This window comes from Ixodes scapularis, unplaced genomic scaffold, assembly GCF_016920785.2.
Source record: "Ixodes scapularis isolate PalLabHiFi unplaced genomic scaffold, ASM1692078v2 PGA_scaffold3__209_contigs__length_174095766, whole genome shotgun sequence".
Taxonomy (NCBI): Eukaryota; Metazoa; Arthropoda; class Arachnida; order Ixodida; family Ixodidae; genus Ixodes; species Ixodes scapularis.
In genome coordinates, this window is record NW_024609868.1 from 4,656,086 (window position 1) to 4,683,578 (window position 27,493).

Sequence of the window (27,493 nt, forward strand, 5' to 3'; positions counted from 1 at the left end):
GCAGGTATGGAATTTGGGAAAGATGACACACCTTCCGCTAGCGACAGTGTCACTTCTCTATTCATGGTCTGCATGTTCTCCATTCCTGGAACCCTCCACTTCTCACGTTCGATTGAGACCACTTTTCCGAACGGCTCTAGGGCTTCAACTATTGGGCGATCTTCGATGTGACTCGGTAACCACAGCAGCTTTAGCTTGGTTTCAGGGTCGATCACAAGGCATCTCCGGCCTTTGACGGTGAGCTCTTTAAATACGGCCAATTTGGCCTTTGTAGGGGCATTCGCGCACGTTATTATCCATACGTGCTGGTATTGTCCGCAACTAATTATGTCTTCTGGGTTGATGACGGGGAAAATGACATCCCTGAAATCCGGGGCACGATATGGTCGATCGGCCATGTCCGCATGAAGGAAGAGCGAATTAAGTACGGACGTTACTTGAAGGTCAACGGGCATCAGAATACGGTAGGTGTCCATACTGTTGACAGGGGCACTCAGACGTGGAAGGAATAACTCGGGCCGGGGGCCGAGTTTTAGCTTTCTCTGGAACATGAAAACGCCTGCCGTTCCAGGCCTCGCAGACACGCTTGGGCGGCTTGGAAACGAGCAGGGGTTTATGCATTAGCTACCCATTCTTTTTAGAGCGCAGCTCTTAGGGGCCCGTTCCCGGCTTGAGCGGCGTCGGCGTAACCGCGAGGTCACGTGACCCCCCGAGGTCACGTGACCCCCTTAGGTCACGTGACCCCCTTAAGGTCATGTGACCCCAGGAGGTCACCCCCACCAGGTCACGTGACCTCGGGGGTCACGTGACCTTAAGGGGGTCACGTGACCTAAGGGAGTCACGTGACCTCGGGGGTCACGTGACCTAGGGGTGACCTCCTGAGGTCACGTGACCTGGTGGGGTCACGTGACCTCAAGGAGTCAACTATCCCTCAGTACGCTTCCATCTTCCTCCTCAAGAGCTGCGCTCTAAACGGCGTTACCGGGAATTGTAAACGGCTTTCATTTTTTAGTTACCTAAGTAAAGGTTCTTTGCTTCGTTGTTCTGTCGACGATGGATGTTTTGTCGCTGCCGGGCATCGCTTGTTGAAAAGCTTCCGGACGTCAGCTACTCCGCTTGCACCTGTGACTTCGCTGGCAGACCACCAAACCGCTCAGACGTTCGTAAAGATGAAAGGTAATTTAATAGAAAATTCCGGACTATCCATCAAGCAAGGTTTCAGAAATAGTACGGTGCCAGATATCGGCGCACTTGTTGCCGAAGTGTGGGTTAGGAGGGTGTTGCTGAGAAATCCGTCCTTCTCCGCTCCCAGTTCCAGACTAACTCATTCCGCGGGCAAAGACCAAAGCAAACCTCTCAAACCAAAGCAAGCGCAAACGAAACCAAAGCAAACTTCTAAAAGCGAAGCAAGGGACAACAGAACCAGAGCGGGTTGGAAATGAGTTTTCCAAGAACACGTTAACAAGGTCCCGTTTCTTTGCACGTGAGGTCCGGGGAGCCACCGCGGAGGGGTCGCTGTGGTGAGGCGAGGCCAGCCCCGCGCCCCGGTCATAATTCACACGAACGGTCGCCAGGTTCCAGATGGCCCCCGCTCTAGTTAGCGGGCGGATGACACCGGACACCAGGCGCATCTTCGAGGAAAGCCCGTTCCCCCGAGCCAGTTTCGTTCTTTGGCATTCCGCCGCTTAATATAACACGAAATCATTTTAAAGGAAATTAAATGGGGTTCAGCCCCGCAACCTTACAAGCTATACAGGCATTTTTGCTTTCTTAACAGGGCGCACAAAAATAACACCCGCCAAGTCTTGGAATGGACTGCATTCGCAACTCCGGCGGTGTGCGTATAATTTCCTTTCTTCTGTGGCGCACTTCGGCCTCCAGGCTGCGTCAGTTTGCGCTGCTCACTTGGATAGGCGGGCATGACAGATAGAGACTTCGCTAACTTCTCGTTGACACAGGCACGCAGCCAGGATTTTGTTTCAGGGGGGGAGAAACGGCCCGCCCATAACAAAATGCTCTATGAGGTGGAGGGGGGAGAGGATGCCCCAGCAGAATGGAAGAGTTAGGGAGGAGGGCCGGGAGAGAGAGAGAGAGAGAGTAGATTATAACTCGAATCTGGTATAATCTTGAATCGTCTAGTCTGATTATAATTTCGGTCCTGCGACTCTATTGTAAAAAAAAAAAAAAAAAAAAAAAAAAAAAAAAGAAGAAAGAAAAAATGATGCCTGCTGGATCAGGCCACACTGGAATATTCCGGAATCGTTGTGGGGATTGACCGGAACCTTCGGATCTGTTGACTGTACGCACGAACATAAACTTGCACAGACGGGTCAAGTCGGAAGAGAGGGAGGTCCAAGGTGACGTTGGTGGGACCTTCTTTTCGACTCGCAACGCAACAGAGCCAGGCGACGAAAAGCAAACACGCAAGGGGGTGAAACCAAGGTCGCGTCGCATTGTCAGCTTGTTTTCCAACAGACTGGATTGGATTCGGCCCGATTTGAAGTCGGATGCCTCGAGCCAGGCACGTAGCCAGGGGGGTGGCCCATGGGCAGACTTGGACGTAGTTCAACTACTCTACTCAAACTACTGTAGTTTAACTACTTTTTCGAGTAACTTGGTAACTTTCAATTACAACTTGATTTGGGTAATTAGTAGTTTAATTTAACTACTTTTTCAGGTAACTTCTACTCAAATTACTAACTACTTTCGAAATTATATAGTGCTAATTTTGCCCATCCCGAAAGTTTGAGCGCAGAAATGAATAAGACGCCGGCAGATGAAGTGGCATTCCCTAACAAGGGGCCCCCTTGTTCAGGAAGGCGTCCTTGGGTCAAGGTGGCGACGAGCAGCCAAAACATAACACCGGCACGCACGAACGCAGGAAGAGATGCTCATCAAGCCTTGGGCGGGTATTGACCTAATCCGGTAATGCACGCAGGCGTCGCGTTTCCAGCTGCAACCGTGAAAGACGGGGACACTCCGAGAGTTGTTGTCTGTCTTTAGTGAGTTCTGACTCAAGCGGTAGGTTCCACGGGAGGCGCCACTGAAATGACCTCGCAGCTGGGCGCCTGTTCCCATGGTCGCCTTGTCGTCAGCGCATACGCCTTTGCAAAGCCGGACTCCCCCGCGCACAAACCCTGGCACGGATAATCCGTTCATGGGAGCACGTTCCCGCTTCCAGCTACAACTGTATACGAGCGACGATGCTTGTTCACGTAATCCTTCGCGTCCTTCCGACCATCCATGCCTGGGAGACCTCCTCTTTGTTAAAAACGATTTACTTGTCAGGCGTGTCAGGCGCGTCAGAATATTGTAGTCGCCGGCGAGGATTGCGAGTTACTCTTGGGAGATCCCTTTGTTGGACCAGCGTCAGCGGCAAAGTATACTTCGGTTCATCTTCTGTTAAACCAAAACTTTTTTTTTTTTTTTCAGTAGTGTAGCACTAGCACTTCAACGAAACGGGCAGTCGTCCGGATGATCTCATCGTCGTGGCGCGAGACTTGAACCCTTGACGGTCTGGTGCACTCTCTCAGCGTACTCTCAGAACGACGTCGGAATAAAGAGGGGCCAGTCATAACAATCTCAACTTGACGAAGAAAAAAGAAAAGAGGAGGAAAGTTTGTTCTAAAAGACCCTCTACCCGAGGCAAACCTCACATGTTTCGTCATGGACACCTAAGGTGCCGACACTCGCTTACCCGACCCTGCCCTGCACAGCCTGTTTCTCAAATTCAACGCTGCCTTTCCATTCAGTGCCACGGTGGAACGCCTATTTAGTTTGGCTGCGGACGTCTTTAGAAGGAAAAGGGGAATATTCTCCAATCAAGAACTTTGAAAGTCAATTGCTTCTGCGAGCGAATAAACTATTTTGGCGAAAACGCAAGCTATAAATAGACTGTATTTATTTTAGGCTCGCAGGGTTTTTCATTGATCGAAACTGCTGTTCATTTGCTTCCACAAAAATATAAAAAAGTAACTTCGAAAGTAACTTCAAAGTAACTCGCTACTTTTTAGAGTAGTTAGTAGTCTACTCAATTACTATTAAAAATGCGTAATTTCTACTCTACTCCAATTACTTTTGGCGTCGATACTCAGTAACTTAACTTAACTACCTTTTTTGAGTAATTTGTACATGTCTGCCCATGGGGCCCGGACCCCCCCCCCCCCCCCCCCCGAATTGTTCAATTTTGCTGGGACCTCCTCTCCCCCCTCCCCCTCATACAACATGTTGTCATAAGCGGCGCCCCCCCCCCCCCCCCCCCTCCCCCGAAACAAAATCCTGGCTACGTGCCTGCTTCGAGCCGCCTGATTGACAGTGGACAAGATAGACGGGATCTTCATGACTTTGATCCGACATTTTCGTACGAAGAAGCATCACACTAGGGACTTTTCGTAGATCGTGCGTTGCGGACTGCGGGCGCATGCTCGATCCGCGCTCAAAGTGGCGGCAGGAGCTCCCGCAACGCAAAACTCTTGCGCGCACGAGCCGCCTTGCTTTCCCAATTTTCTGTATCGCGCCAAGGAGGATAGAAGGGTAGGAGAGGGCATGACGCCAGCCGCGTAGCCTCCACAAGCCATGCTCCCTTGACGCCTCGCCTCTTTCTCATTTTCCTCCTTACTCTCCTCACTTACCATGCCAACGCAACACCATCGTGACCCCATCACGTGACCGCAGCTAGCCTTCGTCTAGCTAGTATTAGAATACACCACAGTCTAGCCTACGATCTGATAAAACCTACCGGACGGAACGCGCGCAAGCCTGCAAGGAGTCCTTCTACAATCAACCATCCATCCCACACGTGACATGTCACGCGCACCAATTGCCAGAGAGATCTACGGTCACTTTGGACACAACATCGTTTAAACTTTTTTATGACTAGGCTTCACCAATAGTGCAACGTGCCCTCTCCTAGTACTTCTAACCTCCTTGTATCGCGCCCAGTATCATGGGTTATAACCTTGGACAAAATAGTAGGGAGTTTTAGGGAACCATTGTTGCACTTCCGATACGTTACGATGGGCCCTTTGGTACGAACAGCGCATGCGCACAAGACTCGCACATGCGCACTTCGTACCGGAGGACCCAACGTACCGTATCGGATGCGCAAATACGATTCCCTAAAACTCCCCAATACAGGAACTTCTAGCATCTATCGCGTTCGTATTGGCGACCGAACTGTAGGGCGCTCTCTCCGGCTTGGTTTTTAAAGTAACCAAATGGCGGAGCCAGGGTGTCGCCTTCCTTTTCCTAACGCTGCCAACTCCCCATTGGCGTAGAAGGGGTCACATGCGCAAAATTTGACTACTGCGCTTGTGGGGAAGCGGACTTGCGGAGCGCCGGGTTTCGGGTAGGACATATCTTTCGCTCTGCATATTTAGCTATGACAGGACCACAGCAACACTTTGCAGAGATTTCGGCTTCGTCTCCTGTCGTCGCTGCTAGGGAAAAACCCTTCTCTCCGCTCTTGGCGCGCGGCCAGGGAAGTCGGGTTTTCCCGTCGGCCGTCCCGACCTCCCGCCAGTAAGGACGGGACGAAGGGAGTCTTCCGTGTCGTCTGCTTCAAAGACTTGTTTTCAAACATTACTCGCGTTATGCGAAACCCAACTTTGGCAGTATCCAGTTGCTACGAGTAATGTCGGACGGTTTTAGAAACTTCCACCGCGGTTACCCACTTCACGGATCACCGAGTACTTGTGGCAGTCGTCCCTGGCATCCACGACGCCAACTACGACGGCTATGAGAATTAACCACGTCGCACCTCCTATCGCTTTCGTGTCTTCGCACATTGTGGACAAAAAATACTTTTTCTATAGTTTTTTTTTATCATGTTAAACTCTCTCGCCTAGTGCTAGCCCCTCAACTTACATTGAATTTTTTTATATGGAAGTTATTGGCAGACTAGGCTCTCGCTGCTATCGCGTTTGTTGTCGCCATAATCTTTAATTCTCTGGCCAATTTTATTCCTCGTTACGCTCGTTTATCTGGGACCATGCGACGGGACGAGCCGACGAACTCGCCCGAGACCTCGCAACCCGTCGTTCAAAAGTCAGTCCTGCAGCAGTCGTTCGCCGGCGTTTACGCCTCGAGCCGAGAGATGGAGCAAGCGGTCTCGCACGCGTCGACCCGCTTCTCAAACGCCAAAACAAACGCCACGTTCCCGTGGCTGCTCGTTTGCTTCCGTTCCGCCCGCCGCCGCCGCTTCGTCGATGCCCGACTTGGTTGGGCATCGTGGCTCGTGTTCTCGTGCCTGGAAAGTCGACGTCGAGTTGTTCATCGCACGCTGCAACTTTGGACCACCGCGTCCACGCAGTCCACGCCGCCACTCGGCGCAAACAGAGCGGCCGCGCCTCGCTGGCTGCGGGAGGGCTGCCCCGGCGGCAGTCACCTTGGGGGAAGCTCCGTCGACGTCCTCGTGACGCGGCCTCTGACGACACCGGGGACTCCCCCTCCACTCGACGAGAGTCTGGGGAGTCCTCGGCGAGCGCCCGTCGACTGCGCCGTGCTTCGCGTCCCCCGTGGCAGCGGTCAGCGTTCAGCGATCGACGCCTCCACGCGCGTCCCCCCGGGTCCTCGACGTCCGGTGTGTCCCCCGCACCGGCGACCGACCGCCAGCGACGCATGCTCACGCCCCGAGTCAACGGCCACGAACGGCGCCTACGTTTCGGGCGACGCCGGACCGCGGGAGTGATCGTGTTCGCGGGTGCGCGCTCGTCGCCGTGGCCACGTGTGTGTCTGTGCCGCACTGGGCTCCGCCCGACATGCTGACAGCGTGCGTGGCCGACTGCAGACCAAGGTGAGGCGACTTCTTTTCCGCGCCGCGTCTTCCCCGGGTCCTCCGCTACATTCCCACCGCTGTGCTGTTCTTACACATGCAGAGTAGAGTTACAAGGTAGCATCACTCCAGCGAGCTGGGCAAAAGTTCGCCTGACACCTAATTATGTACACATTAAAAAAGAAAAAAAAAAAAAAAAAGAAGGAATAATGTCAGGGGTGTAGTCAAAGCTGGCCGGAAGAACTCTGAGGAGGTCCGACGCCCTGGCGGCAGCTGATGTTTCGCCGAAGGTTTGTTGATAGAGCCTCGAAGAAGCCGGGTCGCCGAGTTCCTCTGCGTAACGTCGTTCGCCTCGCCTCTTGGGGCTCGAAGAAGCTCGGTCGGTTATTTATCACATCGCCGGCCGCTCCTCTGAAGTTCGACGCATTCTTCCACAACTAAATAACGCGCGTTGCCCGTGCGGCTCAACGGGATCATCTCGCGTTGCTAATAATGCGTACCTCAAACGTGTAAAAAAAAAGTAAAAAAACAACAAAATCATCAGTGGGGGAAGAGCGTTTTCCTAACGCAGCAGCGTAGCAGGTATCGCGTCGTCGCTTGCGTCGTGGAAGACACGTGTTTGGGCTATTGATATGGCCGGCAAGAGTCTGATGGTATCTGATCGGTCTGTCGATACCCGAACGAATGCCGCCCATTTCCTTTCTTTTTGTGTCGTTGGTTGTGTGTGGCGCGCTGCTCTGCGCGCGCGGTTGCGTAACTTCCTTCACCTTGGCTGCCTTGAGTGCGCGGCAAGTCCGAGGCGCCGGTCAAGCCCTCGATTTCTTCCCGCCCAAGACTCGTCTGTCCCTTGTGACCCGCGCGGACGCACCGCGGAGGCAGCAGGGATGAACGCTTGCGCAACAGGATTTTCGCTGCTATTTTTGTTGTTGTTGTTGTTGTTTGGATCGCTTAGAAGCACTTCCGGGTGGCTCAGAGGCACTTCTTGTTCCGGCTCATCTCTTCCACGTCTCGGCAGGTCGCTCGATGTGTTTATCATATTTTTGACATTTTGCTTTTTGCTCTGCCCGCGTCTGTGCGCCGTATTTTTTTTTTTTGTGTCCACTTTTGATGATGTTTGTCAACCGTTCATAGCACTTCTTTTGCATGCAAATGGCAGTTGCGAACAATATACTTACACAGCGTGCAGCCCCCCGTAGGATCAATGCTATACCATCGAAACCCATTTCTAAAGCCTCCGTTTCATTTACAATATTACTTTTGTACCAGTCGTTTTGCGTTTAATTTGCTTTAAAACGTGTATACATTTGACAAGATGTTTTTTTATGCAATTTTTCGTAATTGCACCTCGTCAGTATACTTTATCTTTGCGTGGTCTATTCAGTAAATATTTTTAATTCTTGACTTAGTGATCTCTGTATATATACTCTTTCTTCTTTTTCATTTTGATGGGATCCATCCACTGCTGTCGGGCCAGGCATACACGGTGCTCAGTTTGTTGAGGATGAATTTCGTATAGCCATTGTATACCGACAACAATACACGGGTTGTAAGGCGAAACTAGAGAAATATCGCGCACTTTGGGATGGGGAGATTCCCTCGACAGTGAGCTTTGTGACCTTTTCGGAAATGTCTTTTTTTTTTTTGTTAAATATTTTTATGTGCGCGTGTGATTGTGTGCAAAATCTGCGAAACAGCTAGGAGATGTTTCAGCGCTCTCGGCTGCGTCGTTCTTTGATCGCTTCGACTGGAGAATCGTGCGCAATGCGTTTCGTCGGTTGTCGGCTTTTGTGTTTATTTGCGTTGGACGTGGTTCTTCCGATCCCTCCTTTCTTTCTCTCTCCAAAATCACATTTTAGTTCTGCTTTTTTTTTTATCGTTGTTTTGGTATTTGTTACGAACTTGGTCGATAAGGTCCGATGCGTTTGTGCTTTCTGCGTTCGTATTACAGGTTACAACTTACAATCGTTGTAACAGCCCTTGGCGCTCGCAGTGCCGAGTACAGGATAACAAATGAACGAAGCTAGAAAGTATGAACCAAAGCTGAAAAGCAGCTGACCCCAGTGTCGTTAAAGGGGCGGTGCAACAATTTTTTTTTTTTTTTACTTTTCATGAATACCTTTTAGAACAAATCCCTGGCGTTTATGACCGATAAAATACGCGTTCGTTTTTTTTCCCAACGCAATCGAAGTCACAGAAAAAAATTAAAGATAAACGAGCAGCGTTCAACCCCCTCAAATCGCAGAAAGAACAAGCGGCCATATGATCTGGAGACGATTATAGACGCTCTACACACGCGCCAGATTACAGCCACCATTGCTGACCTTCTTTTGTCTTATGGAGATACCGAGCCTTTGAAACGGGTGTTGACGAGCCTCCAGAAAGGCCAATGCTGGGTAGGACGCAACAGAATTTAAGATGGCCATAACCTGGCCTGCTATGGTAATGATGAAGTGAAGAAAATTTAATAAGAGGAAACAAAAACTGAAGGTCAGTTATGGCGGCGCCCATGCAGAGCTGCTGCAAAGCGTCTATACGCCACCAATGTTGATCATAGCCACGCGCTGAGGTTTGCAAAGCACAGGACACGCGCTGAGTTCTAGACATTGTTAGGGTTCGGCTATCGTCGTCATTGCCGCGTTTGGACACAAGCCACTATGCCCGTATGCTTGTCGGACTGTTGATTGTCACGAGCTTACATCGAGCGCCTTACACAATACCCGGGTTCAACCCATGAGCCGGATTCAATTATCGTCACTGGGGTACTATGGCGACACCGCGACCCCAACGCTGCGTCATCGAGTTTTGCGAAGGAGAGGCTGAAAGAAAACGCTCGCTTTTAGCCTTGAAATACCGCCACAACAAGGAGGTTTCTTGATCAATGGCATTGCGTGCAAATATAGACCTTTAAAAAAAAAAAAAAAAGGGCTTTTGGCCGTTTTTGTTTTAGTTCTAGTGCGTATGGGGCCCGCGATTTGCTCGCTTTCCCGAAGCGACGAACATGCCCGTGCTTGTCTGAGGAAAGTTGGACGGCCCTTTTAATAAGAGCGGAGAAGATCGACGCTTCACGTATACGTTTCAACGAGGAGAGCAATAGGTGTTTATGATGATGCGGCTTTTCCCTTTGTGGCGGGCGAGCGGGTGTAATGAAGAGGGCGTACACCCTTTTTACGCCATTTCGCTACCTGCAGGGTGTGTAAATGACCAGTGCACCCTTGTTTCACGTATAAAAAAAAAAAAATCGCGTAAAAATGTTGTGAGAAGGGTGTAGGAAGGGTGTTGCAACATGCTTAGTGTGTAAGATGATTATTTTCCAATCTTTCGCCACCAGTGTTCCAGTCTCGTTTTTGTTGTCTGCACATACTGCGCACACTGCTCTCCGTTGCATGGGGCGGCTTTGCTGGTCGTGCAGGCGTTCCCAATGACTCCGTCTGTTGGATTCCCTGGTGTCGTTATCGTGAAACCGAAACCGTCTGGTAGCACTCGCTAGGGGTTGAAGCTGATGGGGGTTCATCGGCCGTGGCAGCGGGCGCTCACAAAAGAACACCGGGTGTTCCCTTCTCTCTGTTCCCTCGCCACAATGGCCCGACACTCCTCGACTCCACCTTGGGCTCTAAGCGTTTGCTGTAGGAGAGTTCAGAGGCGCCCCCCTCGCCCCTCGAACAGAACTGGCCAACGTGTTGTATTCAGTCTTGTTTCAGCCGATATGTGTTGTTTTTGTTCTCTATATAGAGCTCCAGCGCAGGCGTTGTAGACCACATGCTGAAAGAAGCGCAATATAGCGTACTTATGACCATATTATCAAGTTTCCGCCATATTGGGGGTTCCTGTACCGATAGTGTTGCATTAGAAACATTGGTCCCGGCAGAGCGGGAGTCGTAGATCTAAAATATGATCACGCATTGCCAGTCTAGTCCGAAACCTTCTCTCATCGTCTTCGATAAAGACTCTCCACTTACCTGGATGGTCCAGTTCATTGGTTGAGTGCTTAGTCTTGCGACTTCCTTGCTCACAATGCCTTTTCCGCAGTCTCGCGGCCGTCTCTTCGTTGCACCAATACTAAACAGCAACCCATTGAACCTACAAATACGTTTTCCTAATATTACGAAAACCGTGCGCATTGAAGCCTATCAAAATCTATCGCTTGTTGTTGAAACGTTTTAGTTACATGAACTGAAATAAACCGCCGTGTCGCTTGACTGTAGTCTGAAACGGTGACGTGGGGAAGGAAAAATGGGACAAAGACCCAGGACTGAGAGAAATATATAAAGGAAGAGAGTTATATGTATCCCGTTGGGAAGGCTCGCTGCCTGCACGAATAGAAGGAGCCAGTCGTAAGAGGTCGCAAGGACTCGGTAGTAAACAAACGCAAGTGTATGAAGGGGCCTTTGCGGGCCACGGACGTTGTGGTCGTTCTTGTTTACGTTGTGGTCGCTTCGGCTATAGCTTCGCCTGGCCACTGAATTCGCACACGAGCGGATGTAGTTGCCCTCCCAGACACCGGGGGGGTCACCACCGGGGCCTCGACTGCCTCGACTGTGACGTCGCTTTCCCGCCCAGCGACACACGTGAAAAACGGCGGTTCTGATCTGGAGAGCGCATGTAGAAGGTAGGCCGGGGGGTCGTCAAACGTTTTGGCTAAGGGATCTAAGTTTATCGTAGTGTTAAGGGCCGGATAAGACAATTGATATGAAGAATTAATCAATAAATAAGCCAAAAAAACATTTCTATTAAAAAAGATATATAAACTAGAGCAAAAATTAAAAAAACAATGTAAGGAGGTTGAGTACATCTACTTTATTTTTAAATTAAATAGGTTGCTAATTATGACAATGCTACATACATGTGACCGAGAAAACTCACCAGGCATAAATCAAAGCGCGTGAACTTTGGCGTATTCACCCGGGACAGGATAGCACCACTCAATAGTTATAAGACGGGGCACTAAGAGCGAGATACATGAGAACGCAGAGTAATTTTAACGTGGTTACACAGACATGAAATAGGAGACTACTAATAGTGGTGATGACAGTTTCCAACAAATATTAGGGCGAGGAACCCGCGTTGTGATGCAGGTTTCACTCATTCTTTTTGATAATTTTTTTTCGCGCTTTCACAACGCGTCGCGGCGACTTTATTATTATTATTATTATTATTACTTTTTTAAGCAGCGATTTGCGGGCCAGGCGTCATTGGAAAGACTGCGGCTATTCGCGAGCCGGTCTGAACGCCTGGGCGGGCCAGGTCTGTTTCGCGGGCCGGGGTTTGGAGACCCTCGCCGTAGACCGAGAGCACCCTGTCACCGGCAGCTCTGGGCCGGCTTGCTAGAAACAGCGTCTCCACTCAGAGGGAAAGAAAGCACCGCCAAAGCCCGCGCACTAGCCGAGCGGGACTCAAACCGCGTCTCAAGAAGCTCGCGCGTCCAGCCTTTGGAGTGCTTTCTTTCACCCAGTCTCAGCTGAGACGCCGTTCTAGCAAGCCGGCCCTGCAGAGATCAACCACGCAGATTCGGACGACGCCACCAGGGAGCTGACGGACGACGCAGACTTCGCCTGGTCGTGTTCGTAACTGAGACCTGCATGTTCCACGGGGTACCGTTCCGTCTGAGCCGCGCGAGTTCCCGTACGTCATCGATAGAGTCACGTGGTCGCTGCCTCGGCGCCGTGTGTTCTCCGAACGTCGACTGGCGTCTCCAGTCTGTCATTCTAGGATCGAGCGAAATCTCCTTTAGACGCTTTGCAGCAGCTATGCATGGGCGCCGCCATAACCGACCTTCAGTTTTTGTTTTTTCTTATTATATTTATTTCATCATTACCATAGCAGGCCAGCTTTTTTCCATATTAGATTCTATAGTGTCCTTCGCCCCAGCATTGGCCTTTGTGGCAGTTCGGCAATGCCCGTTTCAGTGGCAAAGTATCTCGGCAAGACAAGAGAAGGTCGGCCAAAGCATCTATATGTGTAAAGCATCTATATCCGCTCAGAACAAGTGCTCGATCGGACTTTCTGTTTTGGCTCGCGCATCTGTCCGCTTTCTTTGGGAGTGCATGTATCGGACCGATCTCGTGCAGGAGCGAAACCTTCCCGAAAGGAGAGAAGAACTCGGGGTGGGGTTAAATTTGGGTCTGCCGCGACGACAGACCACGGCGTAGTGCTCTCGTCGGGGCACTGTGTTTGCGTTCACCGCGCGTCTGCCCAGCCGTTCTCTTCGACGTCCCTGATCACGTGATTTGGCTGGCCTGCGTGATATTTGTTTATTATTATTATTTGGTTTTTGCACGCCTCGGTAGCAGTGACGTGCCTCGATACCAGTGACTCGCCCACACCTTTTCTGACCATCTATTTTTGCTTTCCTTGTGCGCATCGCCGATCTCTCATTTTGTTTCACTACGATTCTCGCGACGTTCGCGCTCTCCCCTTCTTTCTGACGACGTGCGCCGGCGTCAGACCGCAATACCACCTGGGTCGTTTCATGGCAGATCGAACACTCTGATTAGGCTGGGTATTTGGATTTCTCTCAATTCAACATAGTATAGTTCTTTTTTTTTTTTAAGTTTTACAGTTTTACAGATTAGGCCCCTATTCAAATGGAATAGGGGCCTAATCGTAATGATGAGTTGGCTAATTAAGTTAAGTTTGTTAATTAACTTTTTATCTAGTAAAAATAGACATATGGTTCCAATTAGAAACTTGCTGATCTTCATCGAAAACCACTAAATCAGTCATTTTCAGAAAGACTTTCAGCGCGCGAGAAGCGTAGTAGTGCACTAAAGTTACCACTCGTGGAGCAGGTACAAGGCTAGCGGTTGCGGTAAGGCGCCCGCGCGTTTTTTCCGTCTCTTATGAGAGCCCCAGCCTAGCACAGCTGCTCCACGAGTGGTAACTTTAACACACTACTGCGCTTCTCACGCGCTCAGTCTTTATACAATTACTGATTTAGGGCTATTGGACGACGCTCAGCAAGTTTCTATTTGGAATTATATGTCTATTTTCACAAATTAAGAAGTTAATTAACAGAATTGACTTAATTAGGCGACTGATCGTTTCGATTAGCCCCAAATACTATGTCCCCCTGGTCGTATAACTCACCTGCACAAACTGCATAAGTGTAGCTTTCACAGCTTTTTTAAAACAAATCTGTAAAACTTAAAAAAAGAAACCTGTATAACAATCCTAGGTCTAAAAAAAACGGCGTAAATTTTTTTTTTTTTTTTTTTTTTTTTTTTACGAGAGAATTTTACGTGGAGCAAGGTGAAAATCACTTTTTGTGTGTTTGATTTTTGTACGAAGTTTTGTTCTTGTTATGCATACTGAAAAGATTAAAGGAGCACTGAAGTCGATTCTGAGATCGTCCTTTTGTGGTGACCACTTATCTAGACCCTCCAAGCATCCTAACAAACCCGAAGTTACAATCGTGCGGAGATTATTTCCTCGTTAAAAGCGTGTTCGAGGATCGCGACACGCCTTTTTTGGGAAGAATTTTCTTCCGAGTGGAGTGGTTGAGGAAGGGCGCTTGTCGGCGAGTTGCAATCGACGGCTTCGCCCGCGGTGAAAAAGAGGAGTCTTATACGAATGTGTACCTATCAGACTCTCTTCGAAACGAGTTATAATAAAATCATTCGGAATCTGCGCGTATTGTAGGGCTTTCATAGGTCCACACAGTGTAGTGCGCGAGAAGAAAAGTGTCCATGTTTTTCTCTTGCCCTGAGGCGGTTTTGTAATATAGGACTTGGTATATATGGGGAGAACTAACATATTTTAAACAATATAAGATAAAAAAAACGACCTTTTTCAATGTTGACTTCAGTGCTACTTTAATCTATAGGATTTGTTCGTGTAAATCTATTGTATGCCGAGTATTTTTTTGTTTGTTATACTCTTGACAAATAAGCCAAATTTCATTACTCTGAGGTTCGGGTGACATGTTTGGAGCCTTGTATCTCCATATTCTTCTTCATTAGCGCTAACCAAATACGACTTTCATCGAGCTCCAGCGCGTTCGCCGCTTGCGGCTGTTCGGAAGTCCCTCGATAAAATTCACGCTTAGCGTTTCTTACAAGTTCCGCCAACCATCGTCACGCGAACGCTCAAGACGCGTGCCACGAGTGAGTGCTCCGCCTCCGTTCGCTTCAAAGGTCCACAAATTTCAATGCTGTGCAGTCATTGGCTTCCAAGGGCTGCACGAAGCCCACGCCACGTTAACGCATTTGACCTTGCTATAGAGTAAACGATTGCGTTTGGCCATACCCGAGCGCTATTTCTGAGCGCATGCGGAAAATGATTACCGGACGCTACGAGCGAAGTGGCTTGGAAGTTGGAACCTAGTCCCGCCCTGCGGCTGATTACGAAGCATGGTCTGGTGAACTCGGTGACGCTTCATCTGGATTCGTCTGTTTTCGTGTAGGAGCACGTCCTGGATGCTCAGCTCATCTGAATGTCCAGTGTTTTCTCAGAATATGTCCTGCAGGACATATTCTGAGATATGGGATAGCCATATCGAATACTTCAATAGAAAATTCTCAACATTTGCATTAATGACATGTCGGCATAGGTATATACTTCATACTAAAATGTTATTATACAATTCGTTATTTTATTCCACTTATTGCTCGTTGGTTCGGAGTACTACCAAACTTGAGAAAATGCACTTGCTTTAAAAAGAATGTTGCGAGTAATTGCGAATGTATCTTATCTTGCGCACACGGAAAACCTGTTTAAAACTTTTAATGTACTCAGTATTTACAATATTTATAGCTATAGGCTCTATACAAAAGTTAAAACAGAATTTCTCTATAACACTTTGTCCCTGGTAGAATCGTCTAGAACAACATGTATCGTACCATACCAAATTCGCAATCCTGATTACTGGCACGCACTGGTGTGTCTGTTAAACACTAGAAAATAAATGTTAGCATACCGAATCCCCAAACTTATAAATGTACTGCATTCTGAAGGTCTGTTTATAGATAAACTCTGGGTGAATTGCGCTCTGTCATTCATGGTTTTGCACATATAGATTTAGTTGATATACGTATTTTTTGTTGTTTCTTTTTGTTCAGTTTAAACGTATGTTTTGTGTTGATTTACGACTGTCGACTAATATGGTGCTCAGTGACTTTTTTTTTTCAATTTCTTTTACGTTTTTCGTTTTCACTGTAATTAATTGCGTACGATTTCGTTTCGATATTGATTTCCTGCCGCTGCTGCAGAATGTACTGGGGCCGAGACTCGTCAAGCCGCGTAGCGCGGCGTTTTTTCTTGGTTCCACCATTACGTGTAATGGAAATAAACTATTATTATTGTTATTACAGCTTCTCTATTAAGTAAGGACGTGCCTCGGTCTGAGAGGCAAAACATGACTTGCGGCTATCGCGTCTTGAACGTAACTGTACCCATACTCCCAAAACGTTGCGCTCTCGGGAATACCAGCGTTCTAACAGGTGGACGGCACAACCTTGGCCTCACTGACGAACCGCTGCGTGAACTTAAACTTGTCCATTACAGACACAGACGATCCGGTGTCTAGCGAGAATGGTAGCGTCTTTCCAAAACCTTTGACGTTGATGTAAATTTTTGCCTTAGACGCTCCAGTGATGCGATTCACGAAAATGTGTTCAACTTACTCGCGCCGTGGCCCTCGACGATAAGCTCGGCGCGTGCTTCTGCACTGGTCACCGAAGTGGCCACGACGACCGCCATTGCAGTAAACCATAGCCTCCTCTATATATGCTCGCAAAGCCTGGCAGTTCGACGGCGGAGCCATAGAGTCCCCGGCCGCAGATTTGGAGCGCGTGGATCTGGTAGAGCACAGAGCATTTCTCGGGGAACCTGGACGTCAGCGCACAGGTTTTGCTGCGCCGAGAACCCGAAACATGGTTTTCAAACCCGACGAGAAAAGAAGCGGTAGCGCGAGGGGCATGAGCGGATATTCCGTCGCTCGAGAGAAGTGTGTTTCGGCGTCTCGCCAGAGCGGGGCGCCCGTCACGTGGCTCTCCTCTCATCCGTTGTCTGCCTCTCTGCCCTTTCCATTTCGGCTGCCGCTTCTCGTGGCGATCTGCCAGGCTTTGTCAGTGTGGAGGAGGGTATGAGTAAACACGCGGAGGAGATTGTAAGTAAACATACCGGGCTAGGCGTGTCGTAGCTCGGGCAGAGTTCCCAACCGTGGCTGCAGTTGGCGCACGTGCGCCCCTCAGGGTAAAGACCAGTTCAGAACGGGAGCCACTTCGCGCTGCCATACCACCAAAAGGCCAAACCGAAAACCAAAGCTGCTCGCCGAAGGCCTTGGGAACGCTCGGAACCGGTCGGATCCTCCAGTCCGTACGACCGCAGCGCCGCCTTGTACATCCGGGACCTTTCTACGCTCGCTGCTCATTGGCGCCTGATCCCACTACACCTTTCCAGTATGCGCCGCCTTTGCCACCGCTTGGTGGTGGGTATGCCGACGGGTCGTTTCTTGTTTCCGTGCTTTCTAAGCTGCATTTGTTTCTTTTCTGATCTAAAATGGTGAACAAAAACTACTTTTATAAATAATTGAAACGGTTCGCGCCACTTATATTTTGTATTTCGACAAAAAAAAAAAAAAGTTTTTAGCTGCTCTGACCAGTAGTAAGCCGAGGACCTAAGACGTCACATATCGCGCGCTTTCGGCACCGCGGGTCGCCCCCGTAGGTAGGTGGAGGAGGTTTCCGCGTCGTCCGGTTAAATTATGACACGCTGATATTTAGTTAATCTCTCCGTGCCCGCTGACTCGCCCGAACCCTGGGGGACGTGGAAACCGCAAAAAAGGTAGACGCTTAAATATGATTGCAGGGCTCCTTTAAGCAGTGTGTATGAACCAACGTTTACTCATTGGTTACGGGAGGGAAAGGGGCTGGGGTAGAGAGTTAAATGTTTTGAGCAAGCCCGGTCGACTCGATGTAGTCGACCAGCGAGTCCAAGACGACCTTTCTGCGTTCGGGCGAAATTCCTTTAAGGGTTTCTCTGATGTCGCGGTCTGGCTTACGGCAAAAGCAATTCGATGGCCTCCTCGCGTTCCCTTTGGCTCCACGGGCAGCTCCAACGACGTGTTCAATGTTCGCGAGGAAGTGGCCGTCCTCGCACAGGCTGTCCTGCCGTTCCGTTATCCTTCTCGTTGAAGGGGCTCCTTCGGCCGGTATCATAGCGGTGCCGGTTCCGAGTTTTCGTCCCTTCTCAGGCACGTTCCGACGAAAGCGGGTGCCCATCTCGTTCTCGTTGCTCAGCCAGACGTCGCTTTCTTCCCTGGCGGGCTTTCATTTCTGCAGTATCATAGACCTTCCTGCGTCCCTTCGGCGACGACGGGGCGAGTTGAGCCTGGACCGGGTGAGAAGCACGGATGAGCATCATACTGGCGTGCGGTCGTGTGTCGCTACTGCACGCTAAAGACCACATGGCTAGCGGCGGTTCTGAACTGGCTAAATTTAACATCTAGACGCCAGACGCCCATGGGGTCTCACAAAGTTAACTTCTGTTCAAACATACACACGACATGAATGTTTTTCGGGGGGAGGGAGGCGTGGCTGGACTTCAGGGGCCGGGCCTTTGTGAGCCGCCTTCATGTCGGCTGCTCTGGTGTACATGGTATCGCCGTGAGAAAGTGACCAGAAAAGTAACGCATTTGTGTGAGCCTCTAAAACAGAAAGGAACGCACGCGGTCACTCTTTGAACGAGTGTCGGTGCCACCTTTCTTCTGTAGCGCGCGCGCGTCTGGAGATAACAACAAATGACGTGACGCGAGCCTCGGCCCTGTTATGAGCTCGGCGGCGCCCGTAATCGACGCTGATTTGAGCTCTCCATGTCTCCGCCACGCGGTGTGGAGAGGGAGGCGTCCTTGGGCAGTGTGTGTTGTTGTTGCGAGTGCCTCGCCAGACCGGGCTCCGTCTCTTCGGACGGCGGGGGAACGCGGAAAAAGTGAGTGGCAGACCGCGGAGATGGTCGCCGGCGCAGCGAGCGAGGGCCGACGCGGTGGAGCCGTCGGCCGACGCTGCCGCACCCCTGCACACCGAGAGAACAGCGGACGGGTTTGGGGGCGACCCGCTCTCGTCGCGCGTTCGCGTGTCAACGAACTGGACGTTTGTAGAAAGCGCGCGACGATGCGACGTGTGGGCCGAGCGAACGCAGTGGCCGAGCTTTGGAACGGCCGAGATGTTGCGATGCCATCCTCGTGCCGCCTGGTGGTAAACGGGTGCGAACTTGGCGTCCCGGCTGGTGTCCCCGTGTCATTGTACCGCCCATGCTTGCAAAGCACGCGCGTGCAAGCACCGCTGAGGCAACTGTGTCGGTATCTGGGAACACAGTTGCCTCAACCAGGGTATCGGAACAAAACGAAAACCAAAAACGAAAAACGAAAAAAACTATATTTTTTGGCGGAACGGAAACGTAATCGAAACGTTATTTATTATTTTGTTCCGGAGTGAAACCGAAAAAATTTCTTATCGGTTTTCGGTTCAAGGGAAAATATCAGGTATTTCAGTAATTCGTTTCACGCAGCGAAGAGACAGCCGTTGGTTTGTACCATAATTAAAGAGAAGACAAGCAAGCCATCGCCCTCGCGTCTAAACTTCGGGCGAACAAGCATAGCAAAAACAAAGACAAAAAAATACGAGAAACAAAAAACATGACGCAAGGCGCCATTGCTTCCCACCAATGAGAGCGCAGTGGCGCGACGCCTCCACACGCTCGCAATGCTCCTTGGCTCTTGCGCCCTCTCTCTCCATGCTTTCTTCGGACGACACAGACAGACAACAGATCACGGCAAGCGCGGGAAGTTTGTGACCCGGCGTTGTAGAAGTCCATCTTTTGTTTTTCTACGGATACGGCAGTCTGAGACTCTGTTGCAAAAGTGTACTTCTTGATACCTATGGGCCTTCAGGGCCTTCTCGGCGCTGAAATTTATTTTATCGGACCAGAGGTCTTGCCTTTCACCGGGCACACTTGATGACGTGCTGCTTCTGAGATCATGGTCGGTGCCTTGATCATGATCTCATTCTCAAGGCAATGAACATGATCTCAGAAGCAATGTCGTTTCCGCCAGAGCCGTATATGTAGAGAGTTTGGTCAATGGGAGGCGCGGGCAGAGCCAGGGCGTGTGGCAGATTCGGAAAGAGGGCTTGGCATGCTCTCTTGACCAACCAGAAGCCGAAAAGGATCCCCTAGCGGTGGTAGCGAGAAACAGTTCTGAGCCGATTGATCATCGAAGGTCTATGTTCGTATATGGTTTTAATAAGTGCGTAAGAGTGAAGTGTAGTAACTCTTTGTGGTTGAAAATAGGGTTCACGTGTTGTTTCATCATGATCATGCAGAAAGATGTAAGAAACGAATGCGCCACTCAACTCTGTTTTGCGCGGACAAAGTGTGACCGCTCTGACGGCAGATTCCCGGCGCTCGGCGTTTGGCGTAACGATTATGTCGATCTTTCCGCTAGTCGCACTCTTCCACCATCATTTTAGATGAGCGTGATTGAAACATCACGTGTACCATATTTTCAGCTATCGAGAGTTACTCCAATGCAGTTATCAGGTTTGTTTCTTGCGACCACCGCCAGGGTATTATTTCCGGCTTCTAGTTGGTCACATTCGAATTTCTGAAGACGCCCTGGAACACGCCCAGCCCGCTTTCGGCCATTGGCGCCGCTTCATTTGTCTCCTATACTTCCCAACGAATGGCCAAACTCTCTACATATACGGCTCTGGTTTCCGCGGATTCCTCTAGAGCGCCTGAATTAACTATTTTTGTGCAAAAATAAACGTTACGTTCCTGTTAATTTTTGCTGCGTTTTTTTTTTTTTTTTTTCATAGAAAGAAACCGTTACGAAACGTTACGGAGCATAATTTTTTCGTTCCGGAGCGGAAACGGAACGGAACTTTTTTGTATGGAACGAAAATGAAAACGGAACGAAAAACATTTTGTTCCAACACCCTGGCCTCAACAGTTGCGAATTTGTAGAGGGTAAGCAAATTGGCGAAGTAAAGAAATCATATTTTTGGTTCTTCATTTCTAGGCTAGGTGGCGCAAGCTACCGCCCGTTATAAAGAATACAGCCCTTAGCATCCATCCATCCATCCACTGCTGAGAAGTTATACATGATACAACACAGTCTTCGCTGCAGACGACTTCTGCGGACACGCTTCTTTGAAACGCTTCATACGTATGCTCTGCAGCCAGTTTTTGTATGCCCAATGTAACCGTCGTGCCAGAAAGAAACGCGCCTGAGTATCTTCAGTCTTTTTGTGTTATGTACTAGCAGGTGGGCTTTACGAACATTTTATCCCGAGGGCGGTATTTTTAAACAATAAAATCCTCCAAACACGCTTTTCAGTACATAGATTGCACGTGACGTTATTCGCGGCCGTTGCAGGTTTTTTCTTCCGCCGCCAGCGTTCGGTTCACCGTGTTAGTTTCACACCGCAGAAGTTGTAGTTAGAGCAAGTGGAAATAACAGTCATACCCAGCAATGATGACGCGTGCAAGCTATGTATATCGCACCTACTTCTGATGAAGCTGGGTACAGTCATAACCTCCTCTATGCTCACAAAGCCTGGCATATCGACGACGGAGCCATAAGGGCCACCCACACTAGCGAGAAAACGCGCCCGGCACGCCGATAAATCGGTTAAGCGGGAAGATAAAGGGCGTGTCTCTGCACGCGCTCGTGGCGCTGACTGTGCTTCGGCGACATTTTGTTACTTGCCGCGATCGGCGTGCCACGCGCGTTTTCTCGCTAGTGTGGGTGGCCCTATAGACTGCCTGGTCGCAGATTTGAAGCGCGAGGATCTGGTAGCACAGAGCATTTCTCGGGGAACCTGGTCGCTAGGGCACAGCTTTTGCAGCGGCCAGGACCCGAAACATGGTTATCGTACCTGTCGAGAAAGGAAGTGGTAGCGCGAGGAACGCGAGGAGCACGAGCGGACATTCCATCGCTCGGGAGAAGTGTGTTTCGACGTCCCGCCGCAGCGGGGCGCCCGTCACGTGGCTCTCCTCTCATCCGTTGTCTGCCGCTCTACCTTTTCAATCTCGGCGGCCGCTTCTCGGAGCAATCTGTTTGGTGCACATCTGCGCGTGCAAGAGACGCGGCAGGTCATGTTCGCTCCCGAGCGTCTGTGTGTGTTCCGCGCCGTTGGCCGCCAGAAGTCTTCGGACTTTTGAGGAGAAGCGGCCGAGCTTCCGAACGGGTGTGCGGCACGGCACGCGCGGTTGTCCGCGGGTCTATCCCCGTCGGGTTGGGCTGGGCGTGCGGTGTGCCGGCTGCGTGCGGGCCCGCACGGCTTTATCGCTGATAAAGTCACTCTATCCAATGACTATATCGCTGACGGAACAAGAGCCGTAAGCTGACGGCGGGCAACACGAGACCGCGCTCGGGCTGATCGCCAGCGGAGCGGCCGACGCTCGCGCCGTCTTCGGGAGGGTCGCGCAGCCGGACGCCCGCTTCTTTGTCCGCTGCACTGTTTTCCGCGCACGTATACGTCGACCACAGATGCCTTATCCGCCACGACCCATAGAAAACCGTAGCGCTGAATTCTCCACGTCACCTACCGAGGCCCAGCACGGGGCACTACGTCAAGGTTCGGCTGGAACTCACGCTCAATCAGTGAGGTTCTCATTGATTTCAACCAGTGAATCGCCATAACGATCGCCCGGAAACTTCCTCCCTCCACAAAGCGTTGACGGGAGTATACTGAAGAAAATGAAGAACATGTCCGTGCAGAAGTCTCGGGAACGCAGGCACCGCCAGCGTCGCGGAGGTATGCAGCCAGCATTCCAGGAATCGGGAAGGCACCCCGTGGGGCGTTCTCCGGATGCTGTATTGGCGCTGAAACCTCGGTCGCCCTCAGGGACCACTCAACTAGCCCCCCGAACCGAACTCGCGTGGTCTCCGACAACGTGGTTCGAGACGCAGCACTCGGTCTAGTTTATGAAACGGCAGCCGTTCACGGGTGGGTCTGAGTCTCTGGATGCCCGCGTGATGTCATCTGGGAGCCCCCCGGCCAGGGAAAAGGTCGGGGACCATGACGTCCCTCGGAAAAGTAACAAACATCTCCATCAAACTCCGTGCGGAGGATGTTCTGCCCATCGAAATGCACTATTCTTTCCTAATCCGCGCTGTGTGAGAAAGGGAGGTACTCGCGCTCGAGTGTTATGTCCAGAGTGTGGGCGTCGACGTGACGTCAGGCGGAGTTCCTCCAACCGGGAGGGGAAGGCGTCGTCCGGTCGGCGGGGGCGCTTTCCGCCCACCTCTGTCCGTTCGGTGACGGACAGCGTGACGCCGGCTGGATGTTTACGAAACACGCGACGTCATATCGGCAGCGCTCTCGGGCATCCGGCAAAACAACAACAACAAGATAAGCCTTTCATGACGCGAAGGGTTCCGCTTTATCGAAGGGAAGTCGCTGACGCCTGCCGCGATAAGCTTGGATAAGCACGCTCAAACACTCTCTTTCCTTCCCGTAACTCGCGAGTCACGTGACAAGAAGGGCCCGGTCGGCCTGGTGCCTTTGCCTGTGCTCGGTAGCTAAGGGGGGGGGGGGGGGGGGGGGAGGAAAGGTGCCGCCGTTTTTAATATGGCCTCCTCACCTTTTACGGCGCTCCATCAGGGTTGACAGAGCATACGCGTCTTTTAAATGGCGCCCGCCTTCCGCGGCGCTGCGAGTGTTTGTTTCTGTTTTGTTGCACAGAGAGCGCTCCGGACAACACTGGCAACGACACATATTGAACTTCCCGCCGTTGCTTTGGTTGCGGTGGACGTGCGATGCTCCTCGTTTTGCGTGCTCTAGAGTCACTGAACGTTCCCAGAGTACCGAATTCCATTCAGTCCCCTTACCTGAAGTCAATCCCGGAGAATACAATTCTGAATAACTGGCTTTGCCCGTGGTGGAAGTTATCAGTCGGCCATTTTGTGGATCGGCTCAAAGCAACAAAAACATATATTAAACGTTTCCTAGTTACCACGGCTGCGCACGGGTGGTAGCTCTGGGGCCATAGATGTCCCGCTTTTTGGACTCCCACGGCGGCTAGGGAGAAGGAAGTGGCGTTAACAACGCAGCAAACGCAGATTGGATGTTGATTGGTGAGATTCGCTGATGACGGATTTCCGCAGACGAAAACAAAGAAAAAGTGAGCTTTGTTTTCTTCGGAAATTCGTCATCAGCGAATCTCACCAATCAACATCCAATATGCGTTTACTGCGTTGTTGACGCCACTTCCTTCTCCCTATGGAGTCCAAAAAGCAGAACCAATCAGCGCAACATAGGGCCCCTGTACATCAATGAATTAGGACCGAACAGAAGGTGCGTTGATTTTCTTTAGTATCAAATAGCCGATAATTTGATTCGCCAGAGAATATTGCCGTCTTGTGTACGATCGCTCCGGGTGCGCTGGTGCAGCGTTTCGAACTACGCCTCAGATCGACGCTAAGCCTAACACCCGACTTCGATGTGTTTCGAGACGAGACTACGGAAACCGATTTACGTACCGCTTGAGACGACGGAAAGAACTTTATTTGATTTGTTTACTTATTTAGTGGCACTGTCAGCCCAGGCGTGATAATACATACGAGACGTAAAAGAACAATCATGCAGTCACTTCAGAAAGGTGATTCACCCGGAGGAATAAAAAGCAAAAGAAATACATTTAAAACACGAAGTCACGGCACATTTTCGAGCACTATACCCCTTATATTTTTTACAAAATCAGACATTTGTCACAGTGACGACGGAATTCAGGAGTTGGTTCCATTCCTTTATGGCCCTGGAAAAGAAACTAAATTTAAAACAGTCATTTTTGACAGATGCTCCCCTGATCACATGTGCATGCTATGACTACGTCTCGTACATTCACTGACGCGTATACGTCCATGTATTTATTTTTGTCTATCTCAACAGACAAACCAGTGTGGCCACAGGCTAGGAACGTGGATTGAAGAGCTTACACAACAACGGAACTCTATTATAGATAGAGTGTACGCGCTTCGAGCTTCTACCGCACAGGGTAGCGCCATATTGGGGATCGCGACTGCTGCGCCGCGACTCGGTTTTGAAACGAAGCTTGGGAGTTTCGGTACCTCGGGAACATTCAGTGACGCTAGCGTGCTCATGTGGCAAAAAATGTGCTAAAACTGTTTCTGTGCTGTGGCTGAAAGACGGAAGAGTACTTCTGAAACCATCGCAAGTGTCCTAACGGCAGCGACAAGAGCCAATAGATCCACTAAAAAGCGCAATTTCAAGCCACGGTTCTTTCTCCAAAAATGCCATTTAATTATAACTACAATTAATTTGCTCCAAAAGTAGTTTAACAGCAATGACTACTACGTGAAAAGTAATTAATTGCAATTACAAATTACTTTTAAAAAGTATTGCATTTACTTAACAAGTTATTTATTTCTGAGAGCGACCCACTTGGGCCACATAACGTTAAACTAGTTGTGTAGAATGCGACACATTTGTTCATTCTTTGCCCCAATATTCGAGAAGGCTTAAGCATCTCTGCATAAATGTCACGTATTGTACTTTCCTTTTATGAATTGTGTTAAATTAATGATAGAACGTGGCAGTTTGTGGCAATGAACTTCTACGTTCTTGCATTTTCAATAAATAAATAATGAATTAGTTAATTTACTCGAAGACGCCAGATCGCCAAAGAAAAAATTGGGTTGACGCACTTTTGTCAGCCGAGCAAATAAAAATGCGACAGTTCGGGGGCCCCAAATCAATGGTGACGATATTCACAGGTGCGAGGTCAGTCTCCGAAATGCTTTTACAAATAATATCCGAAGTAAAACCAACAAGAAATTAACTCGAAAATAATACAAATACAAATATGCGACAATACTAAAAAAAAAAAAAAAAAAAAGCTTTATAGACAATTACATTTCCAACCTCGACTAAAAGCTGAGGGCTTTTCTTTTTTTTTTTTTATCTCTCTTAATTACTTTGGCACGTTTACGCTATTCTTTTCTGCTCGCACCGCAGACGGCGCAACACGGTGCCGTTGAAGTAGGCTCCAGAGAGGATTGTTTCTTAGCACGCAGTGTGAGCAACAAAACAACAAACAACCAGACGCTATTCTTGTTGCGCGTGTGTGCCCGCGTGTTTATGTGTGCGAGTGGGTGTCACTGAGCGCTGGGCCGCTTGTATGAGCGTTGATGCTTTCGAAGAGGTTCCGTCGGCGACGCAGTCTTGCAAAAGTAATTGGAATTGTGCCTTAAATTTTGGAATTACTGACGCAAAAAGTAGTTAAATTACAAATTCAATTTCTTCTAGTCGAAAGTAATTAATTACAATTACAAATTACCAGAAAGTGAGTAAATTACAGTAATTCAATTACTGTAATTTAACTACTACCCAAGTATGGTACCAATCATCGTCAGGTGACGGCTCCTCGACGGCGAGGTGTCTTATTCGAAGTGAATCTTTAATTTGGTTTCAAGTCGACTCGTGCCTATGCTACAATGTTTTCTTAATTGGACCGTGCAAACGCTTGGACGATATTCTCGTTTATTTGGGTCGCGCTAACCATGCAGGGCTGAATTAAATCTAATAACCTTGTCTTTCCTTGCCTTGACTCTGGCCAGTAATAAGATTCTTCGTGAGTGTTGAAGATTTCTAAAAATACTGCTCGATTGTTCATGATTTGATCAGGATGTGCTGCATTTGTTTTGATATCTTCAAACTTTGCACTTTGATGTCAAAACAGATGCACCTTATATTTTGGATAAATCTCTGCTGTACACCCGAACATGATTTTACGAATGTTTATCAGTATAATATACAGTTCTTTTTATGCTTTACAAATTTGTTTAAAAAAATCTGTGGAAACTACACTAATGCGGTCTTTGCAGGTGGTGAGTTACATGCGGCCAGGGGGACGTAATATATACGGGAATCCTCTCGATAAGTCGGATGATTAACAATTATTTTTTTCATTTAACTCTCTAATTTGTGTAAATAAGCGCATGGTTTCAATTTGAAACTTGCTGAGTGTAATGGAAAACCATTATACTTCGTTTCACGATAACTTGGCACTCGTCACGGGAGCGTTTTGTGTCACTGCGCCAAATCCGAGGCCCGGAGGTACCCGCATGTCGTCTGCTGGCCAAGAGTCGTCTGCTGCGACACCAGCCAATTTCGGATGAACGTCTATACACCTTTTCTGCGTGGGCACCGCCATCTTCAATTCTGGAACTTTCGGCATGCGTGAAAACATCGCTTTCCTCTTGCCTTGCCAGTAGAACATGTTAACGTTTTAACTGCGACCGTCAGTCCTTCTTGTTATGTCCTCTCCAGGACTCCGCAATATTTGACGTCAACGCACCGGCGTGGACTCCTCTCTACATTTTGTTTTTTACTTTTTCCGGGTTGTAATCTCTTGCTTTTTTCGGAACGCTTACCGGATATGTGGACAACGTGGCTAGGTGCGAGGCTAAACGATTAAGGTGTATACCGCCGGACCATTGACGTCCGCTAGAGCTGTTGGGAACACTTCATGTGACAACCACTCCTGCAATTTACACGCGAATCTGGAGCGTGCTCATGCCAGGGCAATGATTTGAGGCGAAGCAGTCGATTACACAGCTGCAATCGTTGAAAAGCCATGTTGTTCTTGGGGGAAAGAAATATAAATAAATTAAAAAAAAATGGGAAGCAGTTAAAGATAAATTAAACTCATAAATTCTTAAATACTGATTGCTTATTTTGTATACATTTTCGATAGAGATGG

General features: G+C 49.4%; 1 protein-coding gene across 4 annotated transcripts in view; it reads left to right on the plus strand.

Annotated features, from left to right (window-relative positions):
* LOC8043178 (dual 3',5'-cyclic-AMP and -GMP phosphodiesterase 11) overlaps positions 1 to 27,493 on the plus strand; it is a 191,390-nt gene that overhangs the window by 86,962 nt on the left and 76,935 nt on the right. The window contains exon 1 of one of the 4 annotated variants that reach the window (XM_042292219.1): positions 6,109 to 6,793. The exons of 2 other annotated variants lie outside the window; for them this stretch is intronic. The gene's annotated coding sequence lies outside the window, so the exon portion shown is untranslated. Of the gene's footprint in view, positions 1 to 6,108; positions 6,794 to 27,493 lie in introns of those variants that run through there. One more of the 4 variants, XM_042292220.1, reaches the window with a different exon arrangement.